The following is a 21,666-nucleotide window of genomic DNA, read 5'->3' as shown; positions in this document are numbered from 1 at the left end:
TAGGTGGTCATTACCGCCAATGTCTTAATGAGGGCCACTGACTCCCATACACAACTAGAAGAAGATAGGTACAGGTCCATTTGCTATGTGCACACATAGACTCAGTTGACAACTATGATTGTACCGTCACACCAGCATTCATTTGGCAATGAATACTAACACCAAAATTACAGTTGGGTATGTGTCGATAAGTGTGATGTATCAGTGTGTCCCTATCCAAGTCTGACTGAATCGTGTCCCCGACATATGCATGTCACAGTAATTTAGAAGAATTACTGGGACATTTATATGACTGCAGTCGTCCCAAGCCTACATTTGCTGCCTTTATAACTTACACAGGCAATTTGTCATGTTTTCTCTGTGGTTCACTGGCAGCAGCAATGGAAGGTGTTGCCCAGTCAAAAACAGAAGTGGAACTGGGGAAAAAAGGAAAGTTTTCACCTCATTTCACCGCACCCCCATCCGCCAACTCAGATGTGGAGGTTGGACCGCTACAGTTCTCTAGGAGGTAAAGTAGAGCCAAATGTGGACAGCAGTAAAGGTGGCTGGAGTCCAGTCTTCAGCCACTATTTGGATGTTAATCCTTGGCAGAGTTGGCAGGACTCGGACATGCTATGGACCTATGGGACCACCAACATCTAAATCTGGTGGGTGGACCAACAAGGTGGTGAATTGTTTTTCAATCAGAAAACTGACGGCAGGAATGTTACGGCCAAATCTAAATCAGACCCTTAATCTCCCACATTCTAAAATACTATTGTCCTAATACACAGTCCTTTTATTTTAGTAGGAACCGTATAACAATGCTATTCCATTGGAAGCAATTCCACTATACACCACACCACTATATGTCATTGCACCCTACCCCATTCTAGTGCAGGCCACTCCAGTCTGCGCTACTCCACTCTATGCTACTTCAGTCTACATTCTCCCCCTCTATATACCTCCACTCTACAAAACTCTAATATACTCCATGCCACTCTACTAGACTCTTCTCCATTCCTGCCCTGTGCACTCCAATGTCCAATTTTGCACTCGGCTCTGTGCCCGTGCATTCTATTGTACAACATTCTACTATACTCTTCAACAGTTTCCAGCCCAGTACAACACAACACTCCACTCTACTGTATTTGATGTCACTCCAATTTAAAACAGTTTCCGTGACTCTATGCTTTATTATTCCAATGTATGCCACAACAATCTATGCTAATCCACTGTACCCTTCTCCCCTGTACACCACGCCACTGTTCCACTCTATGCCACTCCACTTTTCTACACTCCATTGTACAGTATACCTCGGTACCCTTTTCCACTATATGCTACTCCACTTTACGTTAATCCATTTTTTGCCACTACAGTGTGCACCACTCCACTCTATGCCACTCCATTGTATGACACTCTCCTCCAGTCAATGTATCTCCATTCTATAAAAGTCTACCACACTTTATGGCACTCTACAACATTCATCTCCACTCTATCCCTGTACTATCCAACTCTATACACCATTCTATGCCCGTACACTCCAATGTACAACACTCTATTCCACTACATACACTTTTCTATATGACACAGCAGTCCCCTCTACTGTACGAGACCTCACTCCAACTTATAACAGTTTACTATATAAGCTATGCCAGTGCACTCCACTCCATGACACTCTACTCTACGACACACCAATACATTCTATTGTACTTTGCTCCACACTATTTTATACCACTCCACTGAACTGTACTCTGTTGTATGAGACTTTACCTCACTCTATGCTACTATACAGCAATCCACTCTGTGTAGCTCCAATATTTCACACGCTACTGCACACTATGCAAATCCACTCTGCAACACTTTACTACACTGTATGCCATTCTCTGAAACTTAACTCCTGTCTGTACCACTTCAGCCACTGTACAACACAGTACTATACTGCATGTCACTGTGCAACACTCTACTTCACTCTACTCTATAATACTCTAGTGCACTATACAACACTGCATGCAAATCTTTGTATGGCACCGCACTCCACTTTACTGCAGTTTACTATGACATGGTACTCCACTCTACATCACACGCTACGCTACTCAATACCAATGTACTCTATAGCACTGTATGCCAATCCACTGTACCTCACTCTACAACTGTACTATACTTTACACCATTTCACAAAAATCAACTAGACTGTATGCATGTGTATTCTGCTGTAGTCTATATCACTTTACAATACTCTAAAATGCCCCATTACACTCTACTGTAAAACACAGTACTTTTCTAACACTTTACTCAACTCTTTGCTGTGCCACTCCATTCTACTGCATTCCATACCACTTTAGACTACATCATGACACTCCACTCTATGACACTTCACTCCACATTACCCCACTCAAGTGAACTTCACTCCACTCTAATCTGCTACACTTTATCCCACTCAATGCCACTATACTGTACTCCGCTCTATGCCGCTCTACTGTCCAACACTCTACTCCACTGTATGAAACTCCACTGTACAACACTCGACTACACGCTATGCCACTATATGACACTTCACTCTATTCAATTCCCAGATTTTCTTCTCTATTGGACCATTCAAGTTGTTTTTTTACTGCAAGGAAGGAAGTGCCCTGGAGACTCCAGCTTCCTGTTCCTGTCCAGCAGACTCCTCCCAATGCTTTGTTCATCTTCAGGTCAATTTCGACTTGGATTTCGAGGTGGAAGCATCACTCTCTTTGTCTCTTGGATATATACCTTTGGATTTAACGGCTGTTTTTGTGATATCACACAAGTAAGCTGAAAAACTATTGTATAAGGGTGTTGTTTGTTCGATAGGAATGCACCAGTATTTTGTTGTACTTTTATTAGATTTTTTGATTTCATTGTAGTGTGTGGCCTTGAGCTTAAGTAAGGGCCTAGTTTTTTTGCATTTTATTGATTTTTCATATTTCGTAAAGGATAATTGTTTCACAGCTCAGTACCTTTTGTCCATGTTTTTTACACTTGCAATATTAATTTATTTTACTATGTTGCCTAGACTTCCAATGGACCATCTAGCCAGTAGGCCCAGTACTAGACATGCGTGCATTAAACAAATCTTTCTGTGGTCTGTGTTTTTAAAACTTCATCTATGGCAGAGATGTCATTGGCTCAAATTAAAAATGATGGTTATTACTTGCATTTCATTTTATTTTCTGCAAAAAGTGTATATGTGGGGTAATATTTGATGGCATAAGAGGTTGTGTGTTTTAGTAACATTTTTAAAGCTCAGTTAATTTTCATGTTTTGCATTTCTGAATTAATGTTAGTGTTTTCTTCAGTGTTACCACCATGACTCCTTTTTCTGGCTAGTGTATGTGTGCGTTTGTCATTGGCCACCATTTGTCTTTGTTTTCCATGCCATGTGGCCAGGGGCTATTTTTTACAAACTGTGTCCATAGGCCTCTGAATGTGTTCTTTGTTTCCCACGCTTCCTTGCTCACTGTTGTTGTTTGAGCATGTGGCTGGCATTTTGTGCATCCAGCCAGTGTGTTTGTGCCACAGACTTGCATGTGTTCCTTGTTTTCCATGCCTCCTTGCTCGCGGCTATTGATTGACCATGTGGCTAGCGGCCATTTTGTGCATCCAGCCAGTGTGTCTTTGCCATAGGCTTGCTTCTGTTCTTTGTTCCCAATGCATATGTATATTAAGATTTTAATGAACATTGATTATTATTACAGGATTTTATTGCATTATTTATTTTGCACCCCCTTGCCTCACAAAAGGGTTCTTTCTTCTTATCCTCCTATACAAGCATCAGCAATTATTGGTAGTTTTCTAATTAATTTTTTTCTTTTAATTTATTTATTTAACTTTTTAATTTGAATGTTTTAATATTTTCATGTAATTGTTTTTATTTTAGTTTCTTATTTTTAGCTTCATTTTCTATTTTTATTTTAGATTTTTTGATGTTTATTTTATTTATTTTTTATTTATTTTTTTGCATTTTGTCTTGATCCATCAATCTATCCACCATAGAAACATAGCCGCACTACAGCATTCAGTTTCCTTAGGTATAATTCCATTTCCTCCTGGACACCTTGGTTGCGGTGCACTGCAGACACATCAGCATCATTCATTTCCTTAATGATTATTCAATTTTGCCCTTGACCACCATGCCTGCCATAGGTATTTTAAGGATTATTCCATTTGCCCATGCGCTTCTCTGACTACCGCAGGTGTCCCCTTTAGAATACATGGAGCTAAAACAAAGAGCTACATCTGTATGTTGTGTTCCCTAATTTGAATTGAAAATGTATGGCATGGTGGTGTTGTTTGACTGTACAATGTTTGAATAATTGTTATTTATTAATTAAGTAACCACCCCACTAATATTGCCTTTGGCTGAACTACTTCAATCTGCAACAATGCCACGTGTCACTAACAACATGATTTTCTGGCTTGGCTGCTTTATGTGCACAAAAGAAAAGACATCACCAGCAGTGCTGCCAAAAATAAGGCCTGCACAGTGACATTAGTCCTACAATCTTTTCCGTTTGTGCAGCTTAGTGCCACTGCCAACTGACAGCTTTAGGATGGCCCAAAAAAAATTGGCTCCCTAGAAAGTGGTCAGTGAGAAGAAGCAGCTTTCCACCAGTGGCGTGCTGACCACAACATTTTTCAGGAGACGTGTGCCTGACACACCTGCCTCCAGGGAGGAACTTGCAAGCAGTACTCCCCCATCAACCGCACCACCCCAACTTAAATCCAAGACCATGTCTGTCAGTGAGGCAGCCACTGCAATCATGGCAATGACATCGAACAGTGACATTGAATTGGATTTGTCCCTTTTGCAAAGTAGTACCCAATAATTTCAGGAAACACAGCAAACTGGACAGCAGCCGCAGCCAACAATAATAGATCTTCCTGAAGCTGGAGAAGAACCGGAGGGTGAGCTTCCTGTCGAGCAAGAACATCCTCTTTTAGAATCATTGGATCAAAAAATCTCCAACAAGGAAAAAGGAAGGGTACTACTCCACCACTTCTGATGATGAATATAGTGACATGGAGTGGACCCTGGCAGAGTCCGGGAGACATCAGGAGAGGCAAGGGAAAAGAAAAGGCCCTTAAAAGCCTTAGAATTATGGAAGGGGATGATGATGAGCCAGTCTTTGTGGAAGCTGGTACAGAGGAGTCCGACATTACTATTCAACCTGTTCTGAGCGTTGTGGCACGGTTATCACCACTAGCTTCCATATTTGTAAATCCTCAGCTGAGACCTGCACCGATCCCTGCCTCAGTAGAAGTATGCAATGCAGAGAGGCAATCAATGACACACCCACCTACCTCCAATTCTTCTTCAGGCATTGGCCCACTAAGAAAGTGCTCCCCCCAGTTTGGGACTTTTTATGATTAGCAAACAGGAGGAGAACATTGCAATGTGCTCAATTTGTCACACAAGTGTTTGTCAAGGTAAGCCCGGTTCATATCATGGTACTGGAGGCCAAACGACCCATATGAAAAAACACCATTAAATCCGTTGGGAGGAGCACCTTAAAAAAAATGCTGAACGTGGTTGTGGTGGTGAAGGTAAGGAAAGCAGTAAAACATCAGCTACAAGTCCAATCACAGTGGGAGGTGAGGAAGAAGAGGTGACATCCTCACACAAAGCAGCCCTGTCCTCCGCGGTGCACCAGAATCACTGGCCTCAGCAACATCACAATGGCATAAGAAGACTCAGAGTCAGATAGAGACACCATGGCATACAATGACTGCCCCACGATGCACACTGAGTCTACTACCACCTACTATTTGAAAGTTGCCTGCATCAGTGGCTCCAGAAAAGAAGAAAAACCAGGCTATTATTATGGGCAGGTTTAGGCATGAGGGGTCCTACGACCACAATCACCCAATTGCATGTTTTACATTGGGAAATTGGCAAAAATGTTAGCCCTCAACCTCCTCCCTTTTTCTTTTGTGGAATTTGTGGAAGCCATCTACCTGAAATGGAAGGTTCCAAGTTGGACCTATTTTGCCAGAGTTGTTGTTCCAGCACTGCATCATGATGTGCTGCAATTGGTTCAACAAGCTTTGAAGCAAAGTGTTGTCCAAACTATCCACCTGACGACAAACATGGGGACCAGTTGTCAGGTGACTGATTATATGTGCTGGCGGGATCTTTTTTGTGGGGCTAAAGCAAAAGCTACCTGCAGGCCTTGTCTGAAGTTTTAGGAGCTACCAGCTGCATGCAACAGTAGCCATGTTCTCCATGGACAAATCACATACAGCTGCAAACATCTTGGACACATTTAACAGTAAAGTATGGGAATGGCTACGACCCAGAGGTCTCAGAATTGGATTTGTCGCCAAGGACAATGGCAGTAGCATAGTCAAGGCCATGACAGAAGGTAGGTATTTCAGGGTCCTGTGTTTGGTACACTGCATCAACCTGGTTGTGCAAGACTTTCTCAAATAAGAAGACATAGGGGGTCATTCTGACCCTGGCGGTAAATACCACCAGGGCCGGGGTCGGCGGTACCACCGCCAACAGGCTGGCGGTGCTCCGCCAGGAATTCTGACCGCGGCGGTACAGCCGCGGCCAGAAGCGGAAAGCCGGCGGTGTACCGCCGACTTTCCGCTGCCCATGGGAATCCGCCATGGGGATTCTGACAGCCCATACCGCCATCCTGTTCCTGGAGGTTCACCTGCCAGGAACAGGATGGCGGCATGGGGTGTCGTGGGGCCCATGGGGGCCCCTGCAGTGCCATGCCAATGGCATGGGCACTGCAGGGGCCCCCGTAAGAGGGCCCCACAAAGAATTTAAGTGACTGCACCCGTCGCACCTTCCCACTCCGCCGGCTCCATTCTGAGCCGGCTTCCTCGTGGGAAGGGTGTTTCCCGCTGGGCTGGCGGGCGGCCTTTTGGCGGTCGCCCGCCAGCCCAGTGGGAAACCCAGAATGACCGCCGCGGTCTTTTGACCGCGGTACGGTCTTCTGGCGGTTCCCGCTTGGCGGGCGGCTCCCGCCGCCCGCCAAGCTTAGAATCAGGGCCATAGTCAGCAACATACTGACCTCCTACAGAGAATCTGCACTCATATCAGCCGTTCTTTTAAAGCTAGGAAGCTTTAAAAGAATGGCTGGGTTATTCAGCATGCTAACAGAGTACCAGTTAAAGCTCTGATACAGGAGGTGCCAGCAAGTTGGAGCTCAACCTATTACATGTTGCAACATCTGATTGAGCAGTACAGACAGATAAATGACTATGTCGTTCAAAGAGGAGGTGATGCAATTGGAAAAGCTCTGACCATAGATGCGGACAAATGGGACCTAGTCAAATCCCTGACACAGATGCTACACCCTTTTGAGACTTTCACACAGGAAGTTAGCAAGGAGGACAGTAGGATGGGCCAAGCTATCCTGCTGTTTCATCTGCTCAAGGGCCAGCAACGTGCAGGGTTAAACAAAAACCCAGAAGCACATGACTTGGTTGAGAGCTTAGGGCCAGATGTAGCAAAGTTTTGCGAGTCGCAAATGGCCCGAATCGCTATTTGCGACTGTGCAATATCGGAAATGGGATGCAAAAATCCCATTTCCGACTCGCAAAAAGCGATGCGAGCCGTTACCGACTCGCAAAATTTGCAACCCCATTTTGCGACCCACAAATAGGAAGTCGCAATTTACGAGTCGCAAACCATATGCAATTGCAACTCGCAAATTGCGACTAGTCGCAAAAAGCCCAGTTTGCATGTCCCATTTACCACTAACTCAGAGCAGGTGGTAATCATTACCAAAGTATAAAAGGAGACCCAGAAGGCATCTGGGTTGCTCAAGATGGCGGAGATATACCTGATAGCAGTGAGGAGGAGAGTCCACGCAGCCCAGAAGAGGAGGAGGAGGAGCCACAGACAGGAGAAGATTTATAGAACAAGGCAGACTCTCTTCCAGCAAACTGAGGAAGAGATATACGATAAATACCGCCTTAGCAGTGCAGCCATACTAGAATTAATTGAATTACTAAAACCACAGCTAGTACACCAGACTCTGCGCGGCTGCGCCATCCCTACGCATGTGCAAGTGCTATGCTCACTGCACCTCTTGGCCTCAGGGAGCTATCAGGGGGTCATTGCTGTGGCAGGTGGGGTATCTCAAAGTGCAGTGTCAAGGTTCCTCAGGGCATTCCTAGATGCCATACTCACACACATGTCTCACTTCATATACCTACCCAGGAATGAGGCAGAAATTAACAGCACCAAGCTGAACTTTTACCGGATTGCCAACTTTCCCCATGTCATAGGATGTGTAGATGGGACACATATTCAAATATGCCCCCCTGCAAACCTGGAACATCTGTTCCGCAACAGAAAGTTTACCCACTCACTCAATATTCAGGTTGTTTGTGACGCCCATTATGTCATCACTGACATTGTTGCTAAATTTCCAGGCAGTACCCATGACTCCTACATTTTTAGGCACAGTGGGATACACCAACTGTTGGAGACGGATACCTCCTAGGTAGAGCTGCATACACCTTGCAGACATACACACAGGTCACTGTGCACACCAACCAGGACTTTCTAACAGTGTAATGTTTGTGCCCAACAGGTGACAGTGCATATGCTCTACGGCCATGGATAATGACTCTGTTCTTAACACCCAGCAATGATTCAGAGAGGCGATACAACAGTGCACATAAGAGGACCAGGAACCTGATTGAACGCACCTTCGGATTACTGAAAGCAAGATTCAGATGCCTCCACCGCAGTGGAGGTGCCCTCCAGTATACCCCCATTACAGCATTCAAAATTGTTGTCGCATGCACCATCCTGCACAATATTGCCACCCGACGTGGGCTACCTCTCACCCCTGCAGACCCAGATCCTGAGGATGAAGAGCAAGAGCAACCACATCGCCATCATGGGGATCGGAGTATAGCTAATCAAGGCAGACTGAGACGGGAACACATCGCAAACCAATACTTTGGAAGGTACGTGTCAACTTCAACCATACTCACCTACTGACCAAAAACTCCATTTGTCAAGTGGAACAAAAATACTATTTAATATGTGCAGAAATACAACTATTTACAAATATTAACTGTTCATGGTCATCTAAATGCAAACCATGCATGGGGCACATTGCTGTCATGTGCCCCAACATCAGGGACAGGGTTTTGATTATGTCCTACGGCGGCCTCTGCCAGCCTGGCTGGTCCCTGGTGGTTCTGCAGTGCTCTGTCTGGTACTCCCACTCCGGAGCACCCTAGTGTCACTGGCAGAGACACTGCTCACTGTAGAGCCCTCCTCACTGTCCTGGGGTGTGTCCCCTGTGCCCCTGGATAGATGCCGTGCCTCCATTAAGTCAATCACGTGTGTGATCCGGCCCAGGCCTCTAGCCACATCCCCTGCAAATTGGCCCATTTCTACTTGGAGGCCAACTGTCCTTCTAGACAGGCCAGTGGTGTTAACAGCCAGTCTGCCAATTGATGTGGCCATCCTGTCAAGCCTCTGTAGCAGCTGACGGTCCCTGCGTCGCCCACCCTCGCCCTGTGCCAGTAGTCCTGCCACCAGATCCCTCATGGACATGGCTAGGTCCCCAGTGTTTGTGGCAATCACGTCTATTCGGGAATTCAGATGCTGCATGCTGGCCTCGTTGTTTCTGACAAAGCGGTGCCGCACACCACTAATCCGCCCTAATATATTGTTTTGCAGGCGCTGACCACGGAGCAGTTGTGCCTCGCTGTTGGTGGTAGATGGACGGCCGGACGCAACCTGCAGCCCTGCTCTCCTGTACCTGCGTCGTCTGCGCAGTGGTGGATGCCCTGTTTACTCTACTGTGGCACTCCTGCCTGTTGCTGGCGCAGCCTCCTGAAACACAGTTGCAGCAGGTGTGGACATCACAGGGATGGTGTTGGTGGTGCAGGTGGGAGTGGTGGCAGCTCCTGTGCTGTCCTCATGGGGCTGGCTGCTGTGGCTTGTGGTGGTGTCTTGTGGGAGACCTGTGGGACATGGGGAACACATTACACAAGGGAGAGCGGATGGGAGCAAGGGGAAAAAAAACCAAACCGTACTCGGCTCCCACAAGAACACAATCACAAAAAAGGGGAGTACGGGGTTGTATATGAAGTGGGGGGGTCAGTAGTGTACTAATTGTGACGCTAGACCACTCGTAGTCCTCAACTAGAGGTGAAAATTGGGTGGGCTGTGTAGTGATGTTCGGTCAGGGGGGAAGGTGAGGAGTTGGGGAAATAACCAATGAAAGGAAAGTTTCCTTTACGGACTAGGTGGTCTCACACACTATATAGTGTCATGCTTCATCATATGACCACCTAGCCCCACCCAGGTAGGACAGTGCCACCTGGGCGGACTCAACCTCACTGTTAAAAGAACAGGAGGGAGTGCGTAAATTAATCTTATTCCTGGAAATAGGGATCCAGCTATACTAGGGAAATAAAAACACCTACTCAGGTACCCGGGTAACTTTAATGGGGGTCCTGTGTGGTGTGGTTAAAAAGGATGGGGAACCAGTGTGAGAGCAATGACTCACAAGGTCACCTGTCTAAAATGGGGTAGCCGACATGTTTCTGCCCTTATGGTGGAGCTATGGAGAGTCTCCAGCATTCTTCTGTCAGCACCTCCAGCTCCTTCTCAGAGAATTTTAGTTTTAGTTTTCTAGGTGTTTCAGCCATTGTAGCTGCTGTTCCTCCTGTTTGCAGTTCAGCAGTTTAAAATGGGTGTGGTCCTCCCTCCTCCCAGGTGTATTTGTAAACTTCCTGGCTGTGATGTCATCATCATGTGCCAGAAAGTGTTTCCAGAGTGTTCTGGAGTGGTTTCTGGAGTGTTCTGCAGCACCTGCAATCAATTTACATGGTACTCGCAATTTGCGACACCCACTCGCAAATTGCGAGTTCGTTTTTTGCGCGGTCGCAAAAAGCGACCTCGCAAACAGTGGACTCGCTATCTGCGTTGCGACTCCGCGTGCGAGTCGCAAATTGTACACGGACATTGTACCTGCATTCCTATTAGCGACACGCAATTTGCGAGTCGCACATACTTGCAAATTGCGAGTCGCTAATTTTTTTGTACCTACATCTGGCCCTTAATCCTTTGCTTGGCTGGTAATGCAAGGCTGCAAAATTACATGATCTCCTCCAAAGAGTACATCTGATCCATGCTTAAAACATTTTTTCAGAAGGGAATGTTTCAAAATACAAGAGGTGTATTGTTGAGCAAGCTGGACACCAGGAAGAAGAACGCCTGGAACTTAGAGTCTCGCTCCGCAATTTTGGGGTGCCACCTTCAAATTCCAGAGAGGGCAGTCCTGTCTCATCATAGCAGCCACACCAGCAACAAGAACACCATCAACAATAGCAAATTAAGAATTGGACCCAACCTCTCCATTGGCTTGGTTTCAAATAGAAGAACTTAAGTTCAATGTAAAGGCAAAGGCATAAGAGGTTGAACAAGTGGAAGCACCAATGACCACTCAGAGGATGTTCAAGGAGTATCTACATGACCAAAAGAGGTATATGTGGATCAAAACCCATTTGGTGTATTGGTATGAGAAGAACTACCTATGGCCAGAGCTCAGCAGGCTGGCAATAAAGTATCTGGCTTGTCCTGTAGCCAGTGTGTCTGCTGATTGTGTGTTCAGTGCAGCTGGCACACTTGTTAAAGTGAGAAGGACCAGTCTTTCACCTCAAAACGTGAAGAGATTGACCATGATCAAAATGAACTAACATTTCATACCACTTGATTTCACCTTTCCCCAAACAGTACAGGAGGAGTAGGAGAATGATGGTCAGAATCGAGTGTGTTAGCTGACCAACTTCTAGATGAACCACTTGAGCTTGAGGATGAACTCTTACTTTCTGAATGTCAGTGCCACCATAGAACATTTTTATTTTTTCTCATTGAACTTTTTACTTTGCAGAGAAAAAGTAGCTAGTGGAACATTATGTTTATGTCTGATCAATGCTGCCCCACCATTTTTTAGACGCATATCTGGCCGGATTGGAGTTTGACCAGAATGCAGTGAAGAAGCCTCCACATTCCCTTCACGATATTGGAGACGATGCCTGCCTCCCTCACATGCAATTGCCTATCCTTAATATGCATCACCCAGCAGGGCTGCCCCAGAAGATCATTGATTAAAAGACTGCCAGTGAAATTGCGAAGTTCCAATGTGTTGCTAGCATCAAAGGGAGATAAAATGTTGTATCTACCACTGTGCTTGGATTGGAAGAGGTAACTATTAACCATTTCACCAATGAGTGATGATAATATATATTAGTGATTGATTGTGAGTGATGATTGATGATGTATGTGGTGGCAGACAGGGAGCGAAGGTGTTCAAAAGATTTGTAAAATTGATTTTGATGATTTGCAATGTTTAGGGGCTGATGGTGATCATTTTTCCTGAAGGTGATTGGCCTTTCAAACTTAGAAAAATTTATCTGGGCAGGGTACCTTCCTTTTGTCTGGTGCTTCGGAGACCAGACCAGTCACTCTAGCTAACAGACACAAATCTACACAAAATACTTCAATTATTTTTCTCTATGTGTTCTTCAACAGCAGTGCACTACAGGTCTATCTCGCTCAGGTTGGGAGTGGGACAGAGTTACTCGGAATCAGGAGGAGGAGAATGGAAGGACTCAGAGCGGGACTACTTCAACAGCTAGAAGAAGAAAGTTATCAACTTCAAAGAGAAACCACGAAGATGATGAAGGCTGAGGCCTAGTACTCACTCAGCTCAGTGGACTGGAGAGAGGCGTGTTGATTTGGGAAATGGTGCTGAGAATGTGTTTGCTGCATTGCTGGCTCAAACATGGAACTTCTCTTTATGTCCCTGCTCTGCCTCTGAGACTTTGTGGTACAGTCCTGATTACTCATGGTGCTTACTTTGCTTCCGTCTGTCCTTCTCCTTTACTCTATAATACAGTTTCTGTTTTTCAATACGCAGGCCTCTACCTCTCCTCCATGAATGAAACGTGGTGAAACCTCAACACTCCAGCTGTCCAACCGGACAGGTTCAGTCAGACACCCATGGCTGATGGATATTCAGAGAAAAATGTATATGCATGCCCACTTTTGCAATACAGATAATTTTTCTTTTAACAGTCATGCATTTTAGAATCAGGTGGGTTAACTTCACTCCTTCATAATTTGTATTTTTCAAACCTAGAAGACAGAACATTTAGAGATATAGGCCCAGATGTAAGAGGGCCTAGCACCATTTCAACTCCACATTAGCAACATTTTTGTTACGATAATGTGACATTGGAAGGCCAAAAACGCAGCGCCATGTTTACAAAGTGAACCAATGCTTGCATTGCGGCACTTTGTAACCGCTTGCGCCACATTATGCCGGCGCCAGGGATAATGTATGCCAGGGGAGCATTCCGGCGCTAGGGTGACCGAAAGAATGACGTAAAGAAATCTAAGAGATTTCTTTGCATCATTTTTATTGACATTTTTAACACCTGCTAAGAGTAGGCATTCAAGGGAGGCTCCCATTGTTTTCAAAGGGGCTTTGGGTGCTTTGCAGTATTAGCATCCACATTTTTGGCGGTAATCCTGCAAAGTGCCAGAATAGAGTAAAAAATTATGATGCTAGTTCCCCTGACTACCGCTATGGTGCGCCATATTTTAAATACTGCGCACACATGGTGGCATTAGGGGGGTGCTAAGGGGAGCGAGAAAAGTGGCACTGCACTAAGTGCAGTGCCACTATTCATAAATCTGCCCCATACTATCTTGGGTCTCTCTGGGTCCGAAGGACTGTTTGCAATGTATTTAACTGAACTGTGTCATACTCATTCCTTCATTTCCTTCCACAACAGATTGATAATGGTGTCCTGCTCAGTGCCCCCATTAATATTGTTGTTGTTTCTTTTCTGTAATGTTTGCCTTTGTCACACCTTTCCCCAATTCCTTTTCCCATCCATTCATTGAACTCCTTGAACGCCAGATTCCAATAGGGTCTAAATGAAGTGTCGTGGAGTGTTGTGTTAATGAACATACATTACAATTACCACATGGATGATGACCCTCCACTGGAGGGAGATCCCATAATGTCAGTTTGAAAAAGCACACCAACTGTAATACCAAGTACTGTATTTACATGATAACGTGCCTGTGTGGGTTACGTTACGTTGGGATGACTGCGCGGTCCGTTAAAATCCACATAAATGAACATAGAAGTAACATTAGATGCAAGCGGGTCACTACAAAACTATGTGCGCATTTCCTTGACACTCCTCATACTGCTGATGACCTTAGGTGGGTCATTTTAGAAGCACCAAAAATACGCCCTAATAACCCTAACTTCCTCTTTCAGACTGAACAACGATGGGTTTTCAAGTTAGGGACTAGTACTAAAGGATTAAATGATGAGATACCTTGGTCTTCTCTTTCTCTATAAGTACTTTTTTTGCCTTTTTTTCGTACCTTAATAAGAAGCCATATGAGACCTATGTATTGCTTGCCTATGTTTATTCCAGTTTTTGAGATATTGTATCACACAGTATTTGCCAATTTACTGGTTAAAGTCTACTGTTATAGTAAACCTCTTTGAATCCCCTTTTTATAGTGGGTTCTACATTCCCATTAGTTAATTGGTGATGGGAGCATTTGCCCATTTTCACGTACAATTCTGTTGAATATTTTTAATTTTAGCACATTTTTTTCATTACTATTAGAATGAATTAGACGGAACTACTTCATTGTCTAGTCCCGTCATTATAGGAGTTCAGTCCTATTTTTGTTTCCTTTGTTCTCACGCTATATGCGCAGAGTCCGTTTTCTATTGCTGTCAGTTGGAACGCGCGAGACGGAACGAACACTTCCGGGTTCCGACGCTCGATTTAATCCTCCGACAGCGCCTGTTCCCATCATGACAGGCGCGCATGTCGGAGGGTAGGTTTCCCGGCGGGGACGTTTGGCACAACTCGGAAGTTACTTTATTGCCATGTCATATATTTTGGTCTCTCTCCTTTTCTTTTTAACTTAAAACTATTTGTATATTTTTTGAAGAGTGACCACTAGAATGACTTTATCCCCTACAATTTCCTACATCTTAGTATATGGGTGGAACCTTTACACATGTAGACCCTTGTTTGGGACCTTGGCTTGTGATACCATTGCTCTGTCATTATTAACTTTCAAGGCTATTTAGTTGAGACTATTCAGATGACATTGTCGTGTTCAGGATCACTGCATTCTGTTCCTTGCTTGTTTTTTCATGACTCTTTGACTAAATATTGATCTGTTATCCAATCTTGACCTTTTTTATGACCACAACTGCATGCAGGACCAACTTTTGTCCCAGACATGCACTTCCCAAGGAGCCGTTCCTGACTCTGGGGGTGGTAAGCTTATATATATGTATGATATTTCACCATACACTGTGTTCACAAGTGCACCTTTACCACTGTTTTTATATCACTTTTTGACACGCTTGAATTTGTGTTTTCATTCCAGGGATGACCTTTTTGTAATAATCAGTCAACTCAACGTAAGTGACGTTTTTTTCTACCTTAAATTGTAAAGATTCCTTATATAAAAGGCTTTGGAGAAGATGTTCTTACATTAAATTACCTTTGGTCCTGATGAAGCGTCGTGGGATCCGTTTGGACCGCTAGACGTGAAACATGTCGACCTTATACTAGAATCCCTAGATTGTTGGACTTTTCTAGTAAATTTTTGTTGAAAGTGATTGAGTATTGTCACTCTTTTTACTTTCTTTTGTTTTTAATCTTGGTCTCCATCTTATTTATACTGATTAAATACATGACGTTGGTTTAAGGTGGATAACCAATTTTATTTCTATATCATTCTCTCCGGTGTTTTTTGGATCCTTATACATCGTTAATATTTACTCCTTTTGGATCCACTCGCTACCTAGAGAGCTATATGGGTAAGAGCTCCCGTTGGGAGCCCACCAGGCATTGCAGCACCAGCCTGGTGCAGAGCGTTCCCAATGATGAAGCCAGTCATCCATTGATATGCTTGAGGGTTCAACGCTCTTAGCCACTCCTGGTCCTCTGGTTGGCTAATTTTGGAATAGTGTACACCTGTTGTATTTCTGAAGTTACGTCATAGACATAGTAGCATGGGTGACGAAAAGCCATGGGCAAGAAGGTAATAAATGCTGCTGGGTTCGAGGATACATATCTGTCTTGTTTAACAACTACAGTGAGTTAAGGCAGTAGACAGAAAATTACAATAACGCCCCCCCACTTTTATAACCAAGCAAACCCAGCAACAAAGGTAAGCAGACACATCCCTCTCCAGAATAGCTCCCTTATTTTATGATCCAAGCAATTATCCATTCATATTGTCATTGTTCTACTGATCCTTTGATACCCACCATTTAAGCTTTACATTCTCCCTAATCCAGTGCTAAACCATTCCAGTCCATCCATCCATATATCAACCCACCCATCCATACACTCACCTATCCACTATCCACCCTTTCAACCATCCTTTTGCCAATCCATTCATTTACTCACACATCGTTTGTTACCATCCACCCATCCTTTAACTCCCATGAGCATCCTTTTACCCATCCACCCTCCACCCACCGAAGCACCCTTTCACCCATATACCCTTTCATCCATTCTTTCACTATCCTATCACCCACCTATGCATACTTTCATCCACCAACACATCCTTTCACTCCTATACCATTTCCTTGTCCTTTCTTTTACCTGTCCATCCTTTGTTCCCTTTTACATCAACCCATCATTTGTGGCATCCGTTCATTATGAGCTTTTGTCTGCTAAGTTGTAGATATAAGAGGCCATTAAGAACTCAACCCCTGCTGTATCTGTTAAAGCAGGGGGTTGACAAGCAACACCCTTGCAGTGAGTATATTAATAATGATCAATACGCAGGCAATATGAATTACCAATGTCCGACTCTGCTACTGTTGGTTCTCCCCCTCCGACTGCTACCTTGTCTGGTGCACTGGTGCTGCTGCAGGCCCCCGCACTGGTGGTCTGTGTGGCTGGAAAAATGTTACATATTTTAGATGGCAGATACACCGCCCTTTGTTGTTTTTTAAGAACTCATTAAAAAAATACAACCCAATAGATCACTACAGTTCTATTTTCTTCTATCATTTACTTTAGGAATTTTGTTGGTTAACTATGTTAGAAAAAACAGGTAGTGAAGTCAACCACAAACGTTTCATAATGGAGGGGCAGAGCTAAATCACTGAAGTGCAATGAAAAGGTCAAACATTTGGTCAATCCAGGAGGACCTAAGGGGATTTGGTAAGGTCTTTGTTGGCAAATGTAATCAGACTGTCCTCATACTACCTTCCAGCCATGCTGCACTGTCATCGAAGGTGCTGGTATGGTATACTACTGTATGAATGAGTAATATATACACACAACATGAGGGTGCACCATGACCTTGGCCACTTCCTCGTTTCCCCGATTGAGCATGAGCAAGGAAAAGAAAACCTTCACAAACATGCTCAGAAAATCTGACTTGGACATGCAATTTTCTCAACAGAGTATCTGTCCTAAAAATCTGTCCTCTTAGTCTTACAGTACCAGTCTGCAGGATATATAAGGAGAGAAGGGAAAGCTAAGCTTAGTAACAAAGCAAAGAAAGCTACGTAGAAGTACAGACAGGTGGAAGTCAGATACAGACACATGAAAAATAGAAAATAAATAGAAACGAGGGGATAACAAGAATTTAACAAAGCTTAGACAGAATGAAAATAAGCACAAAAAAGGTAGAGAGGCACAGCAAAAAAAGAAAAAATATTCTAAATGAGGAGAGGTGAAAGTTAGGGAAATAATAATATAACAGGGAGTCTTACTGGGCCAGCAGATCCACATCTGCGGCACTGATGGTGGCACTGGCACCCTCGTCTTCCGGAACCACCTGCCCTCTTTTTCCCCTTGTGGTACATTCCCCAAAAATATTTTAATAGGCAAAGGCAAACACGGTAATATTGTACTTTTCTAAATCAGATTACCCATAGTACTAGTATCGACTCAAGTTGATCTATTAATTTCCTACACCTAAGCCATACTCCAAATTTCCTATACCTAAACTCCATTTGCAACTACGTGCCACTACTAATGCATTCATATTGCTACAATTGATCTTTGGTTTTCAACCACCTTTGATGGGCCAACTCAGTTTCCCTTGTTTTTTAATGCATCTATGCATATTGCACATCACTGTGAGATTGTGATTAGGACTGCATAAGCTACATAAAGAAAGGCACAGAAAACAGAATGCTAACTCACTGTAAGTACTTACTACTACTGCTACTATCGTACTCTTGGAGACAGTCTCAGTCTGCATGGCTTCTTCAACCTTCATCCCAATGTGCGCCGATGAGTGCAATTAGGTAGCACTGACTGCGCACCTGGCTAACTCAAAATGGATCACATAACATTTGTTGTAATGTAAACTTAACTTACCTCTGAGAGTCAGCACTGCTATTAGAAAAAAAAGCAGCAAATATTTAACTATGGACTCACTGAGGCCTGGCACTTTGATGCCCAGCAGGTCAATCAGGTCCTGCTCACATTTTAGTATGTATGCCAAACGGTGCGTCAACTGCTGCTGTGTGTGCTGGACCCCAGTGTTCCGACGCACACACTGGTGCACTCTCCCCCACACAACAGTTGACACTCCTGAAGGGTGTAACTGCTCCCAGGCCTGCTGCCAGCATCGAGGGGAGGTGGCGTTGCACAAAGAACACAAGTGCTGCCTCCTCTGCCTTTGTAAAATGGGTTAGGCTGCACCCCTTTGCGGCACAGACGTCCACAAGGTAATCAGCTATCAACTGCATCAGTGCTGCCATTCCCTCTGCCGCTCTTCTCTGCCATGGCGCTAGGCTGAAAAAAAAGGGAAGAAATAGAAGGAAGGAAGGAAGGAAGAAAGAAAAAATGAAGAAGTAAAGGGAAAAGCAAAAAACAAAGTGTTAACAAAAGTCACAAAAACACACAAAAAAAGACAGAAACATAAAACAAACCAACACACACTGATGAAATAAAGGAAAATGAGGGGTGGATAATTTAGAAAAGGGTGGGATTGAAAAGATTAAGATTGGTTTAAAGTTAGGCCCAGCACCATGCACAAAGAGATAGAGAAAACAAAATGGCCGTGCACATGCGAACCATGTGGAGCTGTTCACGCAGTGTTTTCAGTGCAAGAACATGCATTGTGCTCAAGAACGTGAAAAACATAGTGCGAATGGGCACATCAAGCAATTCTGCCCAGTGGCAGAATTCCGCAGAGGCCGTTGAGTTTTTTAACCACTCTGCGGAATTCCGCATGGCGGACCTCTGCGAACTCCGCCCCCGCAGCCACTAAACTATATAACACTTTACTATAATGTATGATATGCTACTACACTCTACCCAACTCCACTCAATTCCAATCTACAATACTCCAGTATATTGCAACAGACTTTACAACACTCTCCTCCACTGTACTGTATGTCCTCCACATAACAACTCTCCACTTGCGAGACTGGACTCTAGGATTTGAAACACATTTTTATTAAAAATGTAAAAAAACATTGAAATTTAATGAAAAAGTCAAAGGTTACAGTTTAGTTATAATTTGGAAAACTTACTTTCCCTATACAAACTATGTTCAAAGTACACAAACCTCAAAAATTCTAACGTTATAGTTATAACTTTCATTTACAATTTATCCACCACCTTATTATTATAAGTAATGGACCTTGTTACACACTCTTTTAAGCTAATTAACCATAAATATAACTTTAGAATTTTTTAAGTTTATGTAGTTTAAACTTTGTTTGCGTAGGTAAAATATGTTTTGTTGGCTTTAACCTTTGTGTATATTCATATACATATATATATTCACTTACAAAAACAAAGGTTACAGGGATGTTTTAGTTAGGCTCACATTTAAAAAATGTACAAAACTATAGAAATTCACCTGTTATAATTAAGGTTAATTCAGACCACTGTAACTCACACCCTAAGGTAACTATAACTCGCGCCCCAGCTATGCACAGTTATCTGATCAATAATATTACTGCAGATGTTACAGTGACATTAACAATTATGTTATCAAAGATGTCATGAGTGCTGTATTTGTGGGGTAATTAGCAGTGCATGGCAAGAGTGCAAGTTATAGTTGCCTTAGACGTGAGTTATAGTTACTTGAAATAACTCTAAATATAACAGGTGAATTGCAATGGTTTGAATGTTTAAAATGTGAGCCTAACTATAACATCCCTGTAACCTTTGTTTTGTAGGTGAATTTCTATGTTTTTTTAATTCTATTTCCTAACTCTAACGTCCCTGTAATCTTAAGTTTTTTTCAGTGATTTTGTATGGTTTTTTTTTTAATGTAAAGTCATTTTCATTACTATGGTGGTCATTATGACATAGGCGGTGAGTGATAAAGTGGTGGTAATACCGCCAACAGGCTGGTGGTAAATACTGCAAAATCATGACCATGACGGTGATACCTCCCACAGACAGCCAATGTACCACACCAACCGCCAGGGCGTTAACACCACTGACCACGGAGGTAGCCATCAACAGCCAGGTGGAAGCCAAGGTACCACCGCCATATTATGACATAGCAAACCGCCAGGATATCCAGGGTGATACCAACGACATTAAAAGCCTGGCGAAAACATAACACAGAAAAAGAAAGCCTCACCCACAGGTACACAGAGGACTCCGCTGCCGCCATGGAACCGGAACTGCAAGTCTTTCCGATGCTATTCTATGCCATGGCCCTCATGGAACACCAACACCGATGAAGACTACGACGGTGAGTACAGCCACCTAACACCCAAGGGAGGGAGGGAGGGAGGAAAAGGAGAGTGACACACACATGCACACCATACACAGCTGCAGAGTTAAACCAATGTCACAAGGCACACGTTAAAATAAAACAAGGACCACTATGAGAATCGGCAAACACTGTAATTTGAACCAACAGCCACCATATTGTCCATTAGAATCCAAATGCAGGTGAAATGTTCAGAATGGACCAACGGCCAGTCCAAAGTACAAAATGGCCACATGGCCACAGGGCACAGTCCAAGGCCTAACTTGACTCCTGACAACTTCCAGAATCTACTATTCAGGGGAATCATGTTGGAAATGGGCAGGCACCTCAGGGGGAAGGGGTGAGGGGGCACCTCTGCTGAAGTGGGGAACTTGCCCACTGGCTCTGGAGGGGGCTCCTTGTCTAGTTGTCTTTGCTGGGAAGTGCAAGGCCACAGTCTCGGAAGTGGGGAACTTGCCCACTGGTTCTGGAGAGGGTTCCATGCCCATTTGTCTTTGCTGGGGAGTGCAAGGCCACAGTCTCTGAAGTGGGGTACTTGCCCACTGGTGCAGGAGGGGACTCCATGCCCATTTGTCTTTGCTGGGGAGTGCAAGGCCACAGTCTCTGAAGTGAGGAACTTGCCCACTGGTTCTGGAGGGGGCTCCTTGTGGAGGGTGGCCTACATGCCCTCTGCTGGAGGTGAGGGCTCCTGTGTCTCTGCTGGAGGTGAGGGCTGCTGTGTCTCTGCTGAAGGTGGGTGCTCCTTGCCTTCTACTGGAGATGGGGGCTCCTTGCCTTTTGCTGGAGGTGGGGGCTGCTTCCCCTCTAATGGAGGTGAGGACTGCTGTGCCTCTGCTGGAGGTGGGGACTCCTTGCCCTCTGCTGGAGGTGAGGGCTGCAGTGCCTGTGCTGGAGGTGGG

At 44.3% G+C, this 21,666-nt stretch overlaps 1 protein-coding gene across 2 annotated transcripts in view; it reads right to left on the bottom strand.

Moving 5' to 3' along the window:
* Positions 1 to 21,666, bottom strand: part of AIPL1 (aryl hydrocarbon receptor interacting protein like 1) — a 286,910-nt gene that overhangs the window by 123,665 nt on the left and 141,579 nt on the right. The gene's annotated exons all lie outside the window — the stretch shown is intronic.

This window comes from Pleurodeles waltl, chromosome 3_2 (genome assembly GCF_031143425.1).
Source record: "Pleurodeles waltl isolate 20211129_DDA chromosome 3_2, aPleWal1.hap1.20221129, whole genome shotgun sequence".
Lineage (NCBI taxonomy): Eukaryota > Metazoa > Chordata > Amphibia > Caudata > Salamandridae > Pleurodeles > Pleurodeles waltl.
Note: the sequence above shows the minus strand (reverse complement) of the source record. Positions and strands in the feature narration are given on the sequence as shown.